Here is an 18,606-nt window from a genome sequence, read left to right on the forward strand (position 1 = left end):
CAAAAATAACCATTTCAACAGTACTAAAACAAAATAAAGAGCAAAGGGTGCACAGTAAGTGTGTATTTGATGCTTTATTTTTGAATTTGATCATTCATTGTGCTGCTACGGAGAATGATGGATAGTGTACAAACCTGTCACTTCATAAAGCAATTAAATGAGTAGGGTTTCCTGTCATTAACAGGTGCAAAAAGATCAATTGTACTGTCATAAATTACATTTATAGCTTGAACGTTGAGGTAATGTTGACAACCAGCAAGGATGTTGACCCAGGAACATGTCTTACTTGAGTAAATTATGTCAACATTTTAAAATTCAATACATTTGTTTTATATTAGGCCACATGGAATTTGCTGAAAATTTGTTAATAACTTAAAATTTAGCTATAGAATAACTTCCCTGGATAACTCAAATATCCAAGTTGTTAGTTAATACAATATTTCAAGTTTTAAAATAACTTGTTTTTGTTACATTTAGGGCCGTCAGTTAGGTATGTCAGGGTATGGTGGCTGCCATACTTTGGCTGCCTGGTCAGGTCAATGCAGTTGCAAAGTAACATATTTTTATTGCAGGATTAACAGAGTTATATTACTACATGTAAAATGTTATTTGTAATTGTTTAATAAAAGAGAAAAATACATTATATTTGTGTCACATGAGCTAAACGCGTTGCTAATATGTCTATTTACAATGTGAATAGTGTTGAGTATTGTAGCCAATCATATGCATTTCTGTTGAAAATAATGACCAATCAGAGGTGTTTAAGTTACTGGCTGTGAGAATCCACTCAGTATCTCTCAAAACGCTGAATGAGTTGATGTTTACGGCAAGTTTACTAAGTTCTGTACATGCACAAATCCTCTCATTATAACAAACAAAGCAGATACACAATGTAGGTAAAAGATCCATTGATTAAAATGGGACTTTTTGCACTCAATGAGTTTTCTCTGAACTGACTGACAGTGTCAGTGATTTATAAAGATAGTGCTCTTTCCTCGCTTTTGTGCAATTTCATTTGCAAGTTGAAGAAAAGTACAGTTTTTCATGAAACTTTATAATATTTCCTACAATTATATATTTCAACTTTAAAAACAAAAATAGTGACAAAAATAGATTTTTTAAATGTTATAATAGATATAAAAAGCTATATTAGGGATTGAAAATGACTAATGAACCAATAAGTGTTCCTCTGCAGCCATCTACTGGTTATAGTGGTAATTTAATGTCTTTTTAAAGCTGCTGTCTGTAAGATTTGCCTCTTAGTCGCCATCTCTGTTTGAAACCTGCAATTGCAGTTATATGCAGAATTATTATCTTTACGTGCATTGTGCATCGACACGGCTTCTCAGCATGGATGAATCTGATGTTTGCTGTCAGTCACCATACTGGTGTAGATACTGTACTTCGGAATCACAGATTGTAGTCTTGAAGTATGACCAAAGTAGGAATTTTCACCAGAAAATGTCATCTGAACAAGTAAGTAACATGTCTGCCACTTTTGTTCTGACCAACTGAGGGAAAAAGTATAGGCATAGAATAAATCACGCTGCCAATGGTGATTAAATCTAACGATCGCTTAGCTAATATTGCATCAAACCTTGCAAATTATTATTGTTATATTTTGTTCTCAAAAAGATTTCAATTTCTGTAGCCACTCCACAGTCCGAAGTCTTTCGCTTTTTGACCACGGCTGAATCTCCAGTTGTGATTAATAATTCCAGCTGCTGTGAGAAAAGGCTATAAATGATCCACTACCAGCAGCCTTTTATATGCATAGTCTAGCTGGGACTCCTTCCTTCTGTTAACAGACGTGACGTAATGACACAAAGACGAACTGCTGCATGCTCGAATTTCCTGCGGAAATCCATTATTCCGATTTATTATAAAACATTAGAACACACTTACTGTTGTGAATCGAGCTAAGGTAAGGTGAACACTGGCTAATTATGTACTTGCTCAAAAATTTATTTTGGATAATTTTTAATCAAAAAAAGTTATGGACTGCAGCTTTATATTTTAAAATAAAAGTTTTTGTTTTTCACCAAGTGTTAGTTTTCCTATGCATCGTGAAACTTAGTTTTTTAGTTTTTAGCTTTGAAGTGCTGGAAAAAGTCCTTGAAAAGAACTTGAAAAGTCCTTCATTCTTATAGCGGTCTATAACTGTTTAATTTGCTTGGTTAAGATAAAAGCTATATGTGACTCATCCTTGAAAGCACCACACACTTGTCGTGTTTGAAGGGCGGTGCTCTCTCCAATCGCTATAACTTTGCATGAATTTCAGTTTTATGCATTTCAATTTGTCAAATGGCTTCAATGTAGATGTGCTTGTTGTGATATTTGAGGATGGCTGCAGCAGCAGCATGCATAGGGTCAGGAATTAAAGAAGATATGCTGGACTGTCACGTCGAAGGGGGTAAGATTTGATGACATCATCAGAATTCGCCATTCCTTGGCTTTTGGTGAAATGACACCACTGGTTAAGTATCTAATGCAGTCTTGTCAAAAATTGAACTTAACCTAATAAATGAAGTTTACTAATTGCAAATAGATTTGATTGTTTCTACTCAGTAATTTCATTTGATTGCCTTATCTAAATTATAATCATCGTATTGATTATACCATCATCATTTGACTGAGTCAGACATGATTCAAACAAGAGCTCCTTGATTTTTCTGTGTGCATTAAAAGATTGTTGGTGTGGAGCAAAATGGCTTTTATGAACATCATCAAAGGAAAAGCTAACCAACCTAACCATGACTGAAACTAGCACGGCAGATTATGCATTTTTGTAGGCCAAAAGCACTTCCGGTTCCATTGTCCGGAAGTCAATGAGCTTTTTGAATGTATTTTTGTGTTTTCTTTAGTGCTGTCAATGTTAATGCATGCGATTAATTTTTTCCCAGTTTAGGCATTACAAATATTAACGCAATTAACGCATCTGTTTTTTTCTGTCATCCTTTGGCTAGCATTACAATATATGATCATGGTCTTATTCATGCAAATGCTTTTAAACCATTTAAACGCGCCAAAAGAGAAAAAGAGAACACGCTGTCTATGAATGTCCTGCCACACACACAACACACAGGAAGACGCGCGCCATCGTGCGCATGGACAGCACGCCAGATTCGATTTCTGTCATGCTTGAACAAACAATAACACGCACAATAATGCCAAAAATATCAGTTTTGTCGAGTATCCTCATAAGAGTGGGCATGAATGAGTTGAATACAGTCTTAAAACAAAAGTAAAGAGCTGTGAGAAAGTGGGACGCGTGTGAGATCTGCGTTATGTGCAGCAGCGCCAGCTCTTAAAGTGACAGCAACCAAAGTCATTAAAAGAACAAAGGTAACAGGGAAAATTACTCACTGCTCTTGACTAAAGAACTTTTGTAGCTTTAATAATGATTATCTATATTTAATTTAGGCTATAAATAATGCAGTGCAGACTGTTTTGTAACTTTTTCAATTTCTGTATTTTTCCTATCTGTTAGACAGGTAGGAAAGGCACAGGTAAATATGACATTTATTATGGGTTTATGTGAGGATTGTTCTAAGTTCGCTTAAATTAAAAGTTGTTATATTTTTGAAGCCTAATAAATGTAAAAAATATAAAATCTTTCAATTGCACTGTAATGTTGAATGGTTATAATTCATGTTTAAAACTGGGGGAAAAAAATACATTTCATCAAGACATCAGTAGCTGTAGGCTATCAGTATCAGTAATACTGGCCTTCATTCATAAAAAGATGCCATTAAACAAGTATTCAAAACATACTGTCTTCATGTTTCTTTATGTTGTTTTAATTTGGAGAATAACTGTGAAATTATTACATTATAAAATATATTAAAAATGTATAAAAACGTAAGTGTTTTTAATTGCGATTAATCACAGAAACAATTGTGATTAATCAGGTTAATTTTTTTAATTTAATTTTTCTTTTTTTGTGTGTTTTTTGTTGAATGCCTGAAATAAGGTCTGTGGTTAACACAAGGTCAAGATTTCTAACATTTATTTAGCCTCTTGTTAGCAAGGTCAAGTTGCTATCAAGAGGCTAAATAGGACTAGGTTGTCGGGGGCATTAAACATCATCAGCTGAACAGGTAAACTCATCTATTCACTAGTCCTTTACAGTCTTACTGTGTTTAGAATTGCGCTCTTGCAAATGATTCTACCTCAAACTTTCAGGGAAAATGTTTTTAAATAAAGAGTTGAAGACTGAAAGAGTAGGAAGCTTAATGGTAGTGATGTTAAAGTCATGCAACTGTAATATAGTTCATTTATAGCCTTTTATTAGATTTTTACTTCTGCTTATTGTATTTAGGCTTCAAAATTCATAAAGGTTAGGTTTATTTTTTAAGATTACCACGATTAACAAAATGTGTAAGAATCATAAACTTTTGTTGGTCGCAGAGCTTATTTTCTTCAACAACCCAAAATCCAATGGAAAAATCGTTTTTTGTCGAAGCATCCAGACGTGTGCCAACTTACAAATATATGTCATCAATGCAGTGCTCCATTTGCACGTCCCTGTAATTTCCCATGCTTTTAAATGAATTAAATCGCAAGGGCTTATGGGTATTCCCCCTAGCCACAATGCTCAGTATCAGATAATATTATGAAGTTCATCGTTAAGCCTTAGCTTTATTAAGGATTATCATTCCGTCTAATTAGCTTCAGTAAAAACATATGGATTCAAGAAGCGAGTCCAATCAAATCAAAGACAGAGTTGTGGTATTTCATAATTGAACACTTAGAAACTTAAATTTGTAAAAAAAAATTAAGCCAGAGAGGTTCAAGGAAATGTGAAAGTAATTCAAGTAATGTTTAATTAGGACAACTTGATGCTTTTTTATTAATGATGAAATTACTGTGTATCACGTGTCATTTAGCCTGGAGGGCCTGTTAGATTGTTTTTGGAGAGTTCAGTGTGATGATAGATGCTCGTGTGCATGCTCTGAGGCAGTCTGTTTCATTACCGAATATCATCTCACCTGCACAATGGGGAATTTTACCCTCCTGGTCTGCATTGTCAAGCACTGACAGACCCCCTGTGGATTTGAAAAGAGAGACATTAGAACATCAAACGCTGAGTTGAGCTCTCAGAGATCCACTGTAGAGAATGCAGTGACTTCTTCAAATACACTGTGGAGGTCTTTTAAAAGCTACATAAAAGAGTTGAGGTAAAAAAATCGAGGGCTGTTGATATTTGATGCTGCCAAGAAGTGAAAAACCAGAGACTGATCCAAGTTTGAACTTCTAATCCATTTGGAAGTGGTGCGCGGCATGGAGGCACTGGACTTTAGCTCCTCTGCATGGAGCCTGATGGTTGTTTTGCAATTAGACTTCATTTTCCTTACTGCTTTAGTTTGAGAAAGTGCTGATTGCACCTTGGACTACCTGTCAAGCCAGAGACTCTTGATCACCAGCCTTGAGTAAACCTTAGACATTTTAAATGTGTTTTAATGACCTGCCTTGTACCCACGGTGCTCACAATTGCACTATTAGCACAGGGGTGGATGGGGGACTAATTTAAGTGTCACTCTGTGCAGAATCCACTTGAACATCCAAGTCTTTGTGCTTCCTTCCACAAGCTCTGCAGATGCTCCGTGGAGTCGTATGCACGACAAAAGGCGATGGAGTCTGAATGTGAATATCATCATATAAAATCACATCAAAAGTAAAAATAAATATATTAAAATAAAGGCAACACTCTCGGTTCTTTTTCTGTGGCTATGAATGAGTTGAGAAGAGTGTGCGTGTCATTGAAAATCTTTTCTATTCTAGAGACTTTGGTAATTATTGCCTTTGAGTGAGATGAACTGAGTGAAAAGATCAGGGCTAAATGGGTTTGGAAAAAAACAACAAAAAAATAGTACCTTTTTTTTGTCTGAATATGAAAAATTATAAATAAATAAATATTTTTAATATATTTTTTAAAAAATGTTTGCAAGTTAAAAGTACACTTTAAAAGTTTATATATTTAAAGGCACAATATGTAAGATTTTTGGATTAAAATATCCAAAAACCACTAGAACAATTTTATATATTTTGTTGCTTACATTATCCCAAATGTTTCCAAGAATATTTTAAAGGGGACCTATTATTATGCCCCATATACAAGATGTAATATAAGTCTCTGGTGTCAAAATAGCTCACAGATAATTTATTTTAGCTTGTCAAATTTGCCCCTATTTGGGTGTGAGCAAAAACAACCCGTTTTTGTGTGTGTCCCTTTAAATGCAAATAAGCTGCTGCTCCTGGCCTGCTTTCTAAAAGAGGGTGGAGCTTTAACAGCTCTCACTTCGGTTGCTCAACAACAACAAAGCTGGAGAATCTCACGCAGCCAAAATGAGGATTGTCAGTAATGGTGTTCAGCCTTACATTGTTCAAACTGGAGTCAGACACTGATGGAGAGACTCAGGAAGAAGTTTTAGAACTTAAACTTTTAGAATGTATCTGGATGGTTCTGAATGGTTAGTGGATAAATTAATGTAGTTGCTGTGGAATTGATTCAACTCATCGACTAGCATGTGCTGTCATGTTAATCTTTTGTACAAAACCTGTATTGACGCCCACTATAGCGTACATGTTTGCCAAACAGAGCCATACACACCAGGCTAACATTTATGATTGCTATGAAATGCTGTGAATGCTAGTATTTTTTCCAAAATATCCTTTTTTAGCAATCGATCTTGCCAGGGTCAACTTGCAGGCTATCCAAGCTAAGAAGACTCTAAGTAGTGTTCTGTGCTCATCTGTGCAGCCAACAACAGAACAGTTAGCATGCTTTGCTTGAACTTTAGCCATGGCCTTAGAACTGGTACACCATTATCGCTTAAGGGGCGGTAATATTATAATAATATTATAATAAGATCCCCTTCCTACGTCACAAGGGGAGCAAAATCTGAGCGGCTCGTTTTTTCACATGCTTCCAGAGAAAAGCTTACCAAAACAGATTTACTGGATTGCCCTTTTTCACATTTTCTGGGTTAATAGATGCGCAGATGTTCCCTTTAATCCAGAGGAATAAGCAATTTTAACCAGGATACGGACCGTGTCCATGCATCATCTATCAATGACATCATATTAGGCTACCCTCGAGTTCTGATTTTATTTTGTAGAAACCATGGAAACACCAAAGACACTTTAATATATTATGTGTTTTATTAGCAACTGTTTGGATACATTTATAGACAGAAAACTAATCATGTTATAAATCTCAACACAGTAAGTCTTATTGTTTAAATCTTGTTTTCTTGATTTACAGCGAGTACCATGTTTTACCATGACTAATATCGATCTAGCTTACAGCAGGGTGTAACAACTGTTTCATAGAAGCCGCTGCGCGAACACACAGACTAGCACTATAACTGGAATCAGCCTTTTGTTTCATTGACATCTTTCCACGGTTGAAACACTGATTGAGCGATTACATGTGACATGATACAGATTTCGGTATACTGTACTATATCTTTCAACATACCTGTTGGTGTACATTCATATTTATTTCGTGTTGTAACTAGTAAGGTGGAAGAGACGATCGGTTCATGCGCACTCCACGTTGCCAGCTGAAAAGACGTCTATGGTTGAGCCCTACCTGTGCACGTGCCTGACTTTAACATCTTTCAACACACAAATGTATTTAATATGATAAAACAGCGCTGCTTTACCACACATATTCATGACCGGAAGAAGCGGAAGCACTTGTCTGCGGCATAATAAAAGCTCCACTGCTCTCGAGCCGTGTGTCGCGCTCGTCTCTCATTAGCAATCGCTCCAGCGGCCTCGTTCCGCTACAAAGGCTCTCAGCCACACCCTGCTTCATACTACAGTAATGTTAATAAAGCTTTAATACATTAGCTCATCCATGAATATGATTTCTGCCCAATTTCTTTTCCACCGGCTGTAGACGCGAAGAGAACACCTCCCATGATTCTGCCAAATTAAGGCGTCAAGCTACGCCTTTGTTTTGAATAAGCGACCTCTAGTGGCGAAAATTACATATTGTCCCTTTAAGTTGCTTGTCAATTTATACTGAAACCTACTTGCGTAAATGCAGCAGCTACTTCTTTATGATTCATTTATTCCAGGATTGAATGTGTCCATAGCATGGGGTTACTGAGTAGTAACAATAAATAAAAAAATAAAAAAAATAAAAGTAGCATTCAGCTGGTCATGTGACCTTAACATGGCAGTTTTTATTTGAAATAACTATGAGCACCCTATATATTTTTGACAGCATTTATTTATCTTTGTTAATATTAGTTAATACAATTGTTTATTATTTGTTCATATTAGTTCACAGTGCATTAACTAACGTTAACAGACAACTTTTGATTTTAAAAATGTTTTAGCAAATGCTAAATTCAAAATTAAATTGAACAAATACTGTAGCTAATTTGAACTAACACTGAACAATACTTCTAATGTAGTGAAATTAAACTTTATTGTAAAGTGTTAACATTTTAACAAAGGAAATATTACTGAGTGCATCTTTTTCTTTTTCTTAATATAAACTCTAGCAAATACATTTTGGAGAAGACACTTTATTGATCCCAGAGGAAATGTATTAGAAGTGTTCATGGATTTCCATTATCACGCTTGACTTCAGTTGTAATCAGGATTTTGGGTTGCTATTGCTTCACAAAACAACTCTATCTTAAAGGGTTAGTTCACCCAATAATGAAAATTCTGTAATTTATTACTCACCCTCATGCCGTTTCACACCCGTAAGACCTTCGTTAATCTTCAGAACACAAATTGAGATATTTTAGTTGAAATCTGATGGCTCAGTGATGACACTTCCTCTCTCAAGATCCATTAATGTACTAAAAACATATTTAAATCGGTTCATGTGAGTACAGTGGCTCAATATTAATATTATAAAGCGACGAGAATATTTTTGGTGCACCAAAAATAACAAAATAATGATTTATTTAGTGATGGCCGGAGCATAATGAATCAGTGTATCGAATCTTCTGTTCGAAGCGCCAAAGTCACGTGATTTCAGCCGTTGGCAGTTTGACACGCGATCCAAATCATGATTCGATACACTGATTCATTTGTGCTCCGAAGCTTCATGAAGCAGTGTTTTGAAATCGACCATCACTAAATAAGTCGTTATTTAGTTTTTTTGGCGCTCCAAAAATATTCTCGTCGCTTTATAATATTAATATTGAACCACTGTACTCACATGAACTGATTTAAATATGTTTTTAGTACCTTTATGGATCTTGAGAGAGGAAATGTCATCAGGCTCCCTATGGAGGCCTCACGGAGCCATCGGATTTCAACTAAAATATCTTAATTTGTGTTCTGAAGATTAATGAAGGTCTTACGGGTGTAGAACGGCATGAGGGTAAGTAATAAATGATAGAATTTTCATTTTTGGGTGAACTAACCCTTTAAACTTAAAATAAGTACACTCTGATAATTATTTCATTATATTCACTATGTGAAAACCCACTGCAAAAACGGATCTCCTAATATTGTATTTCAGAGTATTTCAGCATGTTTTATGATTTAATTATTACTTATAAAATCATTTCTCCAGGTTGATGTGTCAGGGTGAAATGTGAATAGACAATTTGCTCAAGGTGCAAAAACCTATTCATTCGACGTAAATTAAATTTTGCTGTCACAAGATTAGACGACTCACGGCTTCATCATTGGATCTGAATGCAAGGCGAATGTCAGCAATCACAGAGAACTTTCATGGAGAACTGTAATTTCTTATAGCATCATCTTTGCCGCATATGTGAGTAGTACCACCTCGTAGTCCAGAACTTCTTTCGCCCACTGACAGATACAAAATGTCATGTTGCAAATAGCAACGGAATGACAACAGTTATTTTTTTCATATCACGTCAGAATAAAGACAAAAGCTGTCGTCATTCTGCCGCAGTTCCCATGGACCTGTCAGCACCCTCGCTTCTCTGTGAGCGCAGCACCAATCATCTGTTTCGACTCTACAACTGAAATATTACTGCTGGCCTACCAACGCTTTAAACATCCACTGATATTTTATTTATCTCTAGCAGACAGGATCCAAATGGCGAGAGATTTGCCCATCCTGAGAGATATATTGAGGAAGACACCTGTCAACAGCCTCATCTCTCAGAATAAAATATTTCACTGAAATTTTGATCATAAACCTTTAAAACTACTCTTTCAAATCGGATCTGAATTTGGCAGGTGTTTTATATGCAGTACAGCTGGTTCTCCAGGGGTGATTTGAGCCATAACCACTGGCACAAAAACATGCATGAAAAAGAGGATGGGGAAAAACACAATGAAACAGGACAGAAAGTTTATGCAGATTTATATAACAAATAAACACAGGCACATTTTTTTAAGATGCCGTGTCAAGGTGAAAATGGTCAACAGCAACATTCGTCTTTGAACGCAATAACTTGTCTTGTGTTAATGGAAATTGCGACTTTTTTCTCACAATTGCAACTTTATATCTCGCAATATGACTTTATATCTCGTAAAGTCGGCAAGAAATGGAAGTTGCGATAGTCTTTTCTTCCCTATTGTGACTTATATCTAAGTGAAAGAGAGATAAAATGTAGTGCAGGACTTGATTTAGTCCATCGTTATTGATTTGATTGTTGGATGGTTGTGGTTTGTTTTGGTCTCTGCAAGGGGGGGGGGGGGGGGGAGTTATTTTTATTAAAGATGGCTGATGATGTGCATGGATAAATCATTTATAATAAATACTGCAATATTCCGTAAAAATCAAGAATTGTCAATTTTGATTTCATGTAAACTTTAATTGCAGCGTTAATTCTCTTAGTTGCAACATTATTTCCCGTAATTGGGATTTTACTCCTAGTAGCGACTTTGACACAATTCACCCTTCGCAAAAACCCGTCCTCCTTAGTTACTGTTGCTTTGTCTGACAAGCCATGCACTCTCACACCACACATCATGTTCTCGCAGAGTGAAAAATACATCGCGGAGCGAAGAGGACACTGACAACGCGCCGACAGGCAAGACAGAACAGGTTACTTTTGGTATGAAAAAGTCTCAGCTTTCAAATTTTGTCATTTCTTTTAGAAATTCAAACAATAAATACCATTTTGTGGCTCTTTAATGTGTCTTCTTGACAGATCGCTGTAGGACCTCATTTCAAACGGGACGTGAACCGATCATCTCTTCCTACTAGTAATAAACATGAATTAACATTAGAAGGTATATGTTGATTCAATGACAGAAAGACATCAATACACACCATTTTTTTTTAAATTTAAGTCCACTGATGTTAATTTATTAACATATTAACATTATTCTCCTGTGTTTGTTTGTCGGACAAAATGGCGGATTCAGCATGATCGCCTGACAATCAAACTCCGGTGAACGAAGGGTGAATTGTGAGTTAAAATATTACAGTGTGATTATTTCTTATTTTAAACTTTCTCACAGTTTTCTTTCTTATTTTTTTTCTCTGAGGTGGAAACAAGTTTCTACACAAATAGTTTCCCTTGGGAATTTATAATCAATTTTATCAATAGCAGTTTTACAAACAAATAAGGTCTGTGGTAAATGTTACCTGAAGATACTTTCACATTTTGTTCTAAAACAAAGGTATATGACTCACAGTTTTACATTAGATATAATTTTTGAAATAGCTGTGTTTTGTAACATAACTGTTGCATTAAAAACATGCATGTAAATGCATTTTTTGGTGGTAATTGTTCTTGTGTTGCAACTTAAGCTTTAAAGTGTTGAGGTACAGGTCAAGAGGCATGAATAAATGGGTTTTAATCATATTATTCATGTTTTATTAATAGTATAAAATTAACATGTTAAATTGACAGACCTAGTAATATTCTACGCTAAATATCACACAAAAGGACGCTGTTCATGAGGATTATAGAGATGTGAATCACAATTCTCTCTGTGTGGTGTATCCGGCCACACGTATTCCATTGGGATCTAAATGAACCATAAAACCAGCTGATTATCATTCACGAGCACTTGGCACTGCAACCTCCCAAAACCTCTGCTTACATAAATTATGGTGTCGTTGTTTTACAGAGGTAAGCCTACGAGCTGTTTACATAATTGAATTCGTATGCAAACACGACTAACTGGAAAATATGAACTTCTTTGGCATTTAAAGTACTTTGACCTGAGAATATCAACTTTTTTCTGTGGCTTTTCTCTTCATGTAATCTTCCCAGAAGACCCGACTGAGACCTAAGTAAGTTGTTCATCGATTGCGAGGATTTCAGGACCCATAAAGACTATGGAGATTAAAATTTTTCCGACTGATGAACATTTGTTTGATATTGTTCCATGCGTACACTGTGGCAATTCAAATACATATTTATGAACATCGACATGATAAATAAATGAAATGCAGAAAATAAGACAAGTACATGAGCCAATGGAGGATAAAACTATATTCATAATCTGTTAAATTATTCAATATAATGTCAGTCCACATCATTTTGAAATAGTTATACGCAATCCCTATCTGTCACCCTCTGTGGAAAGGTCTATTTTCTGGAGGAATATGGTGGGTTTGGATGCTAATTTAGACCAGTTTTGGCCACAGTATAACTAAAACTAAAGCTACGAATAACTTGGGTTTCTTGAAGCTTTTATAAGCACTTTTAATGTTTTATGCATAATTTTTAGGCAGCTGTTCCATGTCACGTTCAAGTGATGCATTTCCAATGTCAGATGGCACAGTAAAAACATTTATAGTCTTCTGCCAAGCAACCTAAACATGAGTCAAAGGTGTTTAATGATTTTTAGAAACACTTGCTGAAGCCTCATATTTCACATTCGGTATCTTGTTTCTTTTAGACAGAAATTGATATAGTGTATATACAAAAGCCCAGTTTCCCTGACTGCAATGAAACATTTTCTTTCTGCATATTTGAAAATTCTTCACTTGACACAGAAGGCCAAAGTTTAAAAGAAATTCTGCAGCTGAAATGAGTGTTTGATTAGTTTCTATTCATAGAGTCGCTTGATAATTGAGACTTAAGAGTGACTGATGTCTAAAAATACAAATGAAAAGCTAAAGTTAAGGTTCAGGCAGTCGTTAGGTCTTCTGTTGTGATGTTGAAAGGATGTCATATTAAATCATAAGACTTAAGATCTAAGATTTTTAAAAGCAGAAACTGTTTATTCGCCCTTCTGAAATGAAATTGGAAACAACATACCCAAAGTGGGAAGCAATTCAAAATAAAAGTTATTAAAGTCAACATGAAATAGAAACTGACCCTGTTTAATTTCCTAATACACATTCCTGGTCTCATCGGTATGATTGATCAGACATTTTTTTCAGAAGGCAAAAAAGGTTTGTCTTTATAATCTTTCTCAAAAATGCAATGTATTTTGTTCCGTCTCTGAAACAACTTTCCTCTAGGTTTACGTCACCAATCCCTCGTATTTTTTAACCCTTACTTCCAACCAAGTGTGCTGCACAAGTCCTGAAAAGTGAAACCAAAACGTTTCTATCGCCTCCAGGTAGCTGTTCCCAGTAAAGGTCATAAACCCCGCCCTCTCCATGTATTCTTATGGGACGTGAAGACAAACTAAACAATCTAAAACTTCACACTTTAAATAAGTGAATACATTTTTTCCAAAGATGGTTTCTGTTATTTTAGTTAGTTTTTCTATCATGCTGATATAAGTTCAAGTGTTTGTTTTTATATTTTTTAATAAATTTGGTTTTAGTTAGTTGTTTGATGCTATAAAAATGGGAGTGTGATCATGTCATGATTGACAGCTGAGATTGACAGCTTCTCTGAGCAAAGTAGTCACTGAAGCACCAACAGACTTTTTTGGGGGATTTTTGGGAGGAGATTGGAGCTTTAACTTTAATTTCTACATTTCCATAGCTGTTTATTTCACACCGACATAATGAGTTGTTCTGCAGTAAACTGTACTAACCGATTCTGCGGGAGTGTGGGCGGGGCCTTGATATTGTGCCTCCATTTCTTGCTCACTACTGCACAGACTCGAGTCCCAAATCAGCGCAAGATGTCAGCTCCATACTGCACCACATGTTGGCAGCTTCACTTTTCTACAATGGAAGAGAGTGAAGGTATGTCATCCATCTTTTTTTACAGTCTATGCTTCCAATTTTTATTTTGTACTCATAAATCTTAATTGTTCTTAATTTGAAATGTTTGAGTATGTTAATTCATACATTTAACTTTAAAATGTTATATAACCTCAATGTGAACATTTTTATTAGTGTAAACTTAGCTATAACAAGCTAATTCAGAAAATGCTAACACGTTAACAATAGCATGGTATATAACTTGCTGAATGAGTGCAGAAATATAAAGCATTTAAAGGTCCCGTTTTTCGTGTTTTTTTGAAGCTTTGATTGTGTTTATAGTGTGCAATATAACATGTGTTCATGTTTCGCGTGTAAAAAAACACAGTATTTTTCACATAATTTACTTATCTGTATACCGCTGTTTCCACTGTCATAAAAACGGGCTGATGACTTCCTTGTTCTATGAAGTCCCTCCTTCAGAAATACGTAACGAGTTCTGATTGTGCCAGCGGTTCCTGTGTTGTGATTCGACAGCAGTTTAGCGCATCTTGCCCGGAAAGGTCACGCCTCTTACCATAACGTGGAGATGCATGCGCTCAGTGTTATTGTAAACATGTCTTTAATTTTACCCTATCAATTTGAGCCGGAATCAGACCCGGTGATTGGACTGCGGGATGAAAATAACAGCGTTTCGACGACATGGCGACAAACACACTCTACAAACGCAACTCTTGTGTATTCCTGTGGGCGGAGGTTAGTCAAAGTTTTAGTGACGTCATTAAAGAAGGAAGTAGAGGGATGTAGTCCAAACTGGCCGTTCGATGTAGACGACTTCTGTTAAATAAAATATCTCGCTTGGCATTGAACTTTGAGCTTTAAAATTTTACAGATTTTATTTATACTCTAACAACAACATTACACACTAACTAAAGTTTGAAACATGTTATCATGAAGAACGGGACCTTTAACATACTTGCTTTCAAGCCAAGCCGCATGCACCACTTGTCACCATAACTCTCCAAAACCCACATCAGCATAACAAAAGAAAAGATTAATCACTACTAAATCTCCCACATAACATTAATCTTGCACAAAAACAATTATACAATTATATAACACTTAATTTTAGCATTTACTCTCCCTTAAACCTTAAGTTCAACTTAAGTTCTTTTAAATGAAAAGAAATAGGTTCATAAAACTCAAAACAATTTACTTAAAATATATTGGTTCTGTGAACTTGAAAGAAAAAGAAAGTGCTGTTCCATTATATAATGCCACTTTTCATCTGATTCCCAATGGAAAAAATCATATCCCACCCTACTTTTTCTCTTAATATCTCGTTTAATGCGGAAATATGTAAAATTGTGAGCATTTCATTTTGCATTTAACTGCAGTTGTGAATGTTGGTAATGCATTTTAAGTACTGTTGATGATGAATAGTGATAAAGCTGTGAAAAAATATTTATATATTATGCATCTTTTGGAACTTACAATACTAAATAAGAATAGACTATGAATAAGAAAGTCTATGATGTTGTCTATTTACTAGTTCACTATGTTGTGATAATGAGTTCAGAAATTCATTAGCTTGTAAGCCTACATAATGTTGCGAAAATTATGACATATTCACTAAGGATAAAACAATAACAAACGTAGTATGTCATGATGACATGGTTATTAAACTGAGATTTAGACACAGTCAGAGATGAACATGTAGTCACATACAGTCTGTCACAACAGACGTCTAATGCACCACAGTTTCCACAGAATGACAGCAAGTAAATGAAGCAGGAAAAGAGATGAGTTTGTGTCTGATAGGAACTCATTCATTCAAAGTAAAGTCAGATTGAGGCGACCTTTGGCACAAATTATGTCTTGAACATGAGTTTGTTTTTGGTGTGTCACTGAGACCCATATATGAAAGTTTACTTATCAAATTGCTTCAAAATGATCTCAGTGTAGTTTTTATAGATGCATAGAATACAGTTAGGGATAATGTTGGCATTAGGGAAGGACCTGCCTATATATTATGCTATTTAAGTCGTGGCTCGACTCAAATATGCAGCATGTTAATTTAATAAAACCGCTTAAGAGAAGCAAATAGCTTAATCTAGGCTGTTAATTGAGCTTCAGATGACCATTAGCCCAGTCCAGAGGTCTTTAATTAACAGCAGTGTGGAAATGGGTTGGGTGTATGTTCGTGAAAAGAAAGAACTGAGGAAGGGAGTTAAAACAAGTGAAAGCAATGCTTTTATCATCAATCGTCCCATAGGACAGAGTCAGAGTTTTAGAAACCCAAAGTTAAGAAACCCATAAAAAAGATCTATAGAAAAAGTAGCACAAACACAAATATAATGAGTTGACGTAGAACTGCGAGAAGATGTGAGCTTTCTGCAGCGGTTTCTGCTAGTTTTACTGATATGTCCTGACAGGAGGTAGGTAGCACAACCTACATTCTGTCAGTCAGCCGCTTTGATTTCCAAAAGGAAAGACGAATGTTTGTGGGAAATACAAAATGCCTCTGGGCAATGTAATGTATTTGTATACAATCGATAGCTAACACATGTTCTGTCACTTTGTTCAGTAAGAGAATTTGCAGCTGACATCATAAAACCTGAAATGTAGTAAGAAAAAAGTTTTTTTGCTTTAGTGAACTCTGACAGCAATTTAAATTGTCAAGACTTGTATAGAAGCTCTTTATTTTGTTTAAGGAGCTATATGACAATTTCAATTGTTGACAAAAGTTTTCAAACTACCATAGTCGGGTTACTTTGAACTGGTTTTTCTTCAGTAAGGGTTTTATTCTTCACAAACCAGTAAGAATACAAGTGGGAAAGATTAGTGCTTTAGATATGTTTGGTTACTAGTTAGGTTATTTTTAGCCCAACTTTTTTTCAGTTCTTTGTTTTGCAATACTGTGTTTTTATTGAAGCCGAGTGAAAATGACCCTAGTTGGGAATGTGCTTTATATCCGTATGTGTAGCTATCTCTGAAAATATCTATTCTATGAATTTATAACAGCTAAAGGGCGTTGTTAGGCATGATGCAGAGTGGAGTACCTAAAACACCCTTAGCTGTTATAAATTCACTGTAAACCACTGCTTCACTGGGCTTATTGCTTTTATAACAATATAAATGCAACTTTCATGAAGTAAAATCATTAAAAGGCTTCCCTGACCGTGAACAGCAACAGAGGTTAGGGGAGAACTGGGACGAAAGTAACGTGGGACGAAAGTAACAAAGTGATTTTCTCAGAGCCCTGACTACATTTGCATTTCAAGTTATGACAGCACGTTCAGCACACAACCCTTGACGGAGCTGCCAAATATCATGTGATTTCGTCATTGTTTCCCCCGGTTAGGTCCGGAAAGCAGTTTTCGAGTACGGTAAATAAATTGCTGAAGCTGTACTTTTTTTCTACTTCCAAGTTGTTTCTCATTTCATGAGATTACAATAATGATCAATCTACAGGTTATTTAGTGCTGTAACACATCCTGAAGTTTGCTTTGTCAGAGTTTTTCAGTATGAAAGTAAATCGGGTTTAAATATCAGGAGTTCCTGTCGGGACGAAAGTAACACTTGTTTTTGAGTTTCTTTTGTCCTGCTGCTAATGTGGTGGCTTTCTCTGCGTTGCAGCATTTATTAAAACATGTTTATGTCGTATTATACTAGCAGAATATGCCAAAAGTGAGGGTCAGAAAGACAGACAGAGGTCTGATTCAGTCAGATATGAGAGGACGTTTCTGGACATATCTGTTGCTGATTTCTGTATGCCAACATTTATTCACTCAATCTGCTTACATTTGCCATAGTCACATTTAGTTTTTAGCCATACCTTAGCTTTTCCACATCCACCTATGAATTTGCAGTGATTGCATTCAGATGTTTTTATGCATATTTTGAATTTATTCATAAAAACAGCTGGATTGGAAACTTGACTAGTTACATTATGTTGACAATTTATATTATGAAAAATTAATTTTCATATTGTTTTTTGAAAAAAATGTTTTATAAAATAAATTGACACCCCATCAAACATTTGATGAAACTGAAATTCTCAATTTAAAATGAAAATGTAATTTAATATTTTTTTGCAAAGATAAAGGACAAAATATGTTTGCAGTTACATATTAACAAGGTCATAGTCAGATATATTTAATAAAAACAAGACTAACACAAAAAATCTAGCTTGTATTGTTGTGTTACTTTTGACCCACATGTGTTACTTTTCGTTTAAATTTCATATTTGAAATAACCAATGAAATCTGACAACAACTGTCTCATAAATTTTGTTTCCAAATGCTCGCTTGAAAAAAAAAAAAAAAAGGTATTTTTCAGGCTGGATCAGGCTACTGCGCATGCGTCGACCTAAATGCGGGTCACTTCAGCTTCAACGCCGACCGTTGTTACGCCCCACTGAGTGGCACAAAGACTGAGGTAAAATCATACCCTTATATATTGTATTTTTATATAGCCTATTGTGTTGACAACTCATCAATTAAATATTTACCATCTTATATTCTGCATAATTAGGTGTTTTTGAATAAACACTGACAAAAACTATATTATAAAACTAT

The 18,606-nt window shown here is 35.3% G+C and overlaps 1 long non-coding RNA gene across 2 annotated transcripts in view; it reads right to left on the reverse strand.

The window, feature by feature from the left end:
* The window catches only part of LOC125262288, a 75,620-nt gene that overhangs the window by 52,019 nt on the left and 4,995 nt on the right, over nt 1-18,606 (reverse strand). For both annotated transcript variants that reach the window (XR_007183541.1, XR_007183542.1), the window contains exons 2-3: nt 13,915-14,047; nt 4,992-5,048 (exon numbers count right to left, since the gene is read on the reverse strand). This is a non-coding gene — a long non-coding RNA (uncharacterized LOC125262288). The remainder of the gene's footprint in view (nt 1-4,991; nt 5,049-13,914; nt 14,048-18,606) is intronic.

The sequence above is a fragment of the Megalobrama amblycephala genome, linkage group LG2 (genome assembly GCF_018812025.1).
Source record: "Megalobrama amblycephala isolate DHTTF-2021 linkage group LG2, ASM1881202v1, whole genome shotgun sequence".
In the NCBI taxonomy this organism is placed as follows: Eukaryota; Metazoa; Chordata; class Actinopteri; order Cypriniformes; family Xenocyprididae; genus Megalobrama; species Megalobrama amblycephala.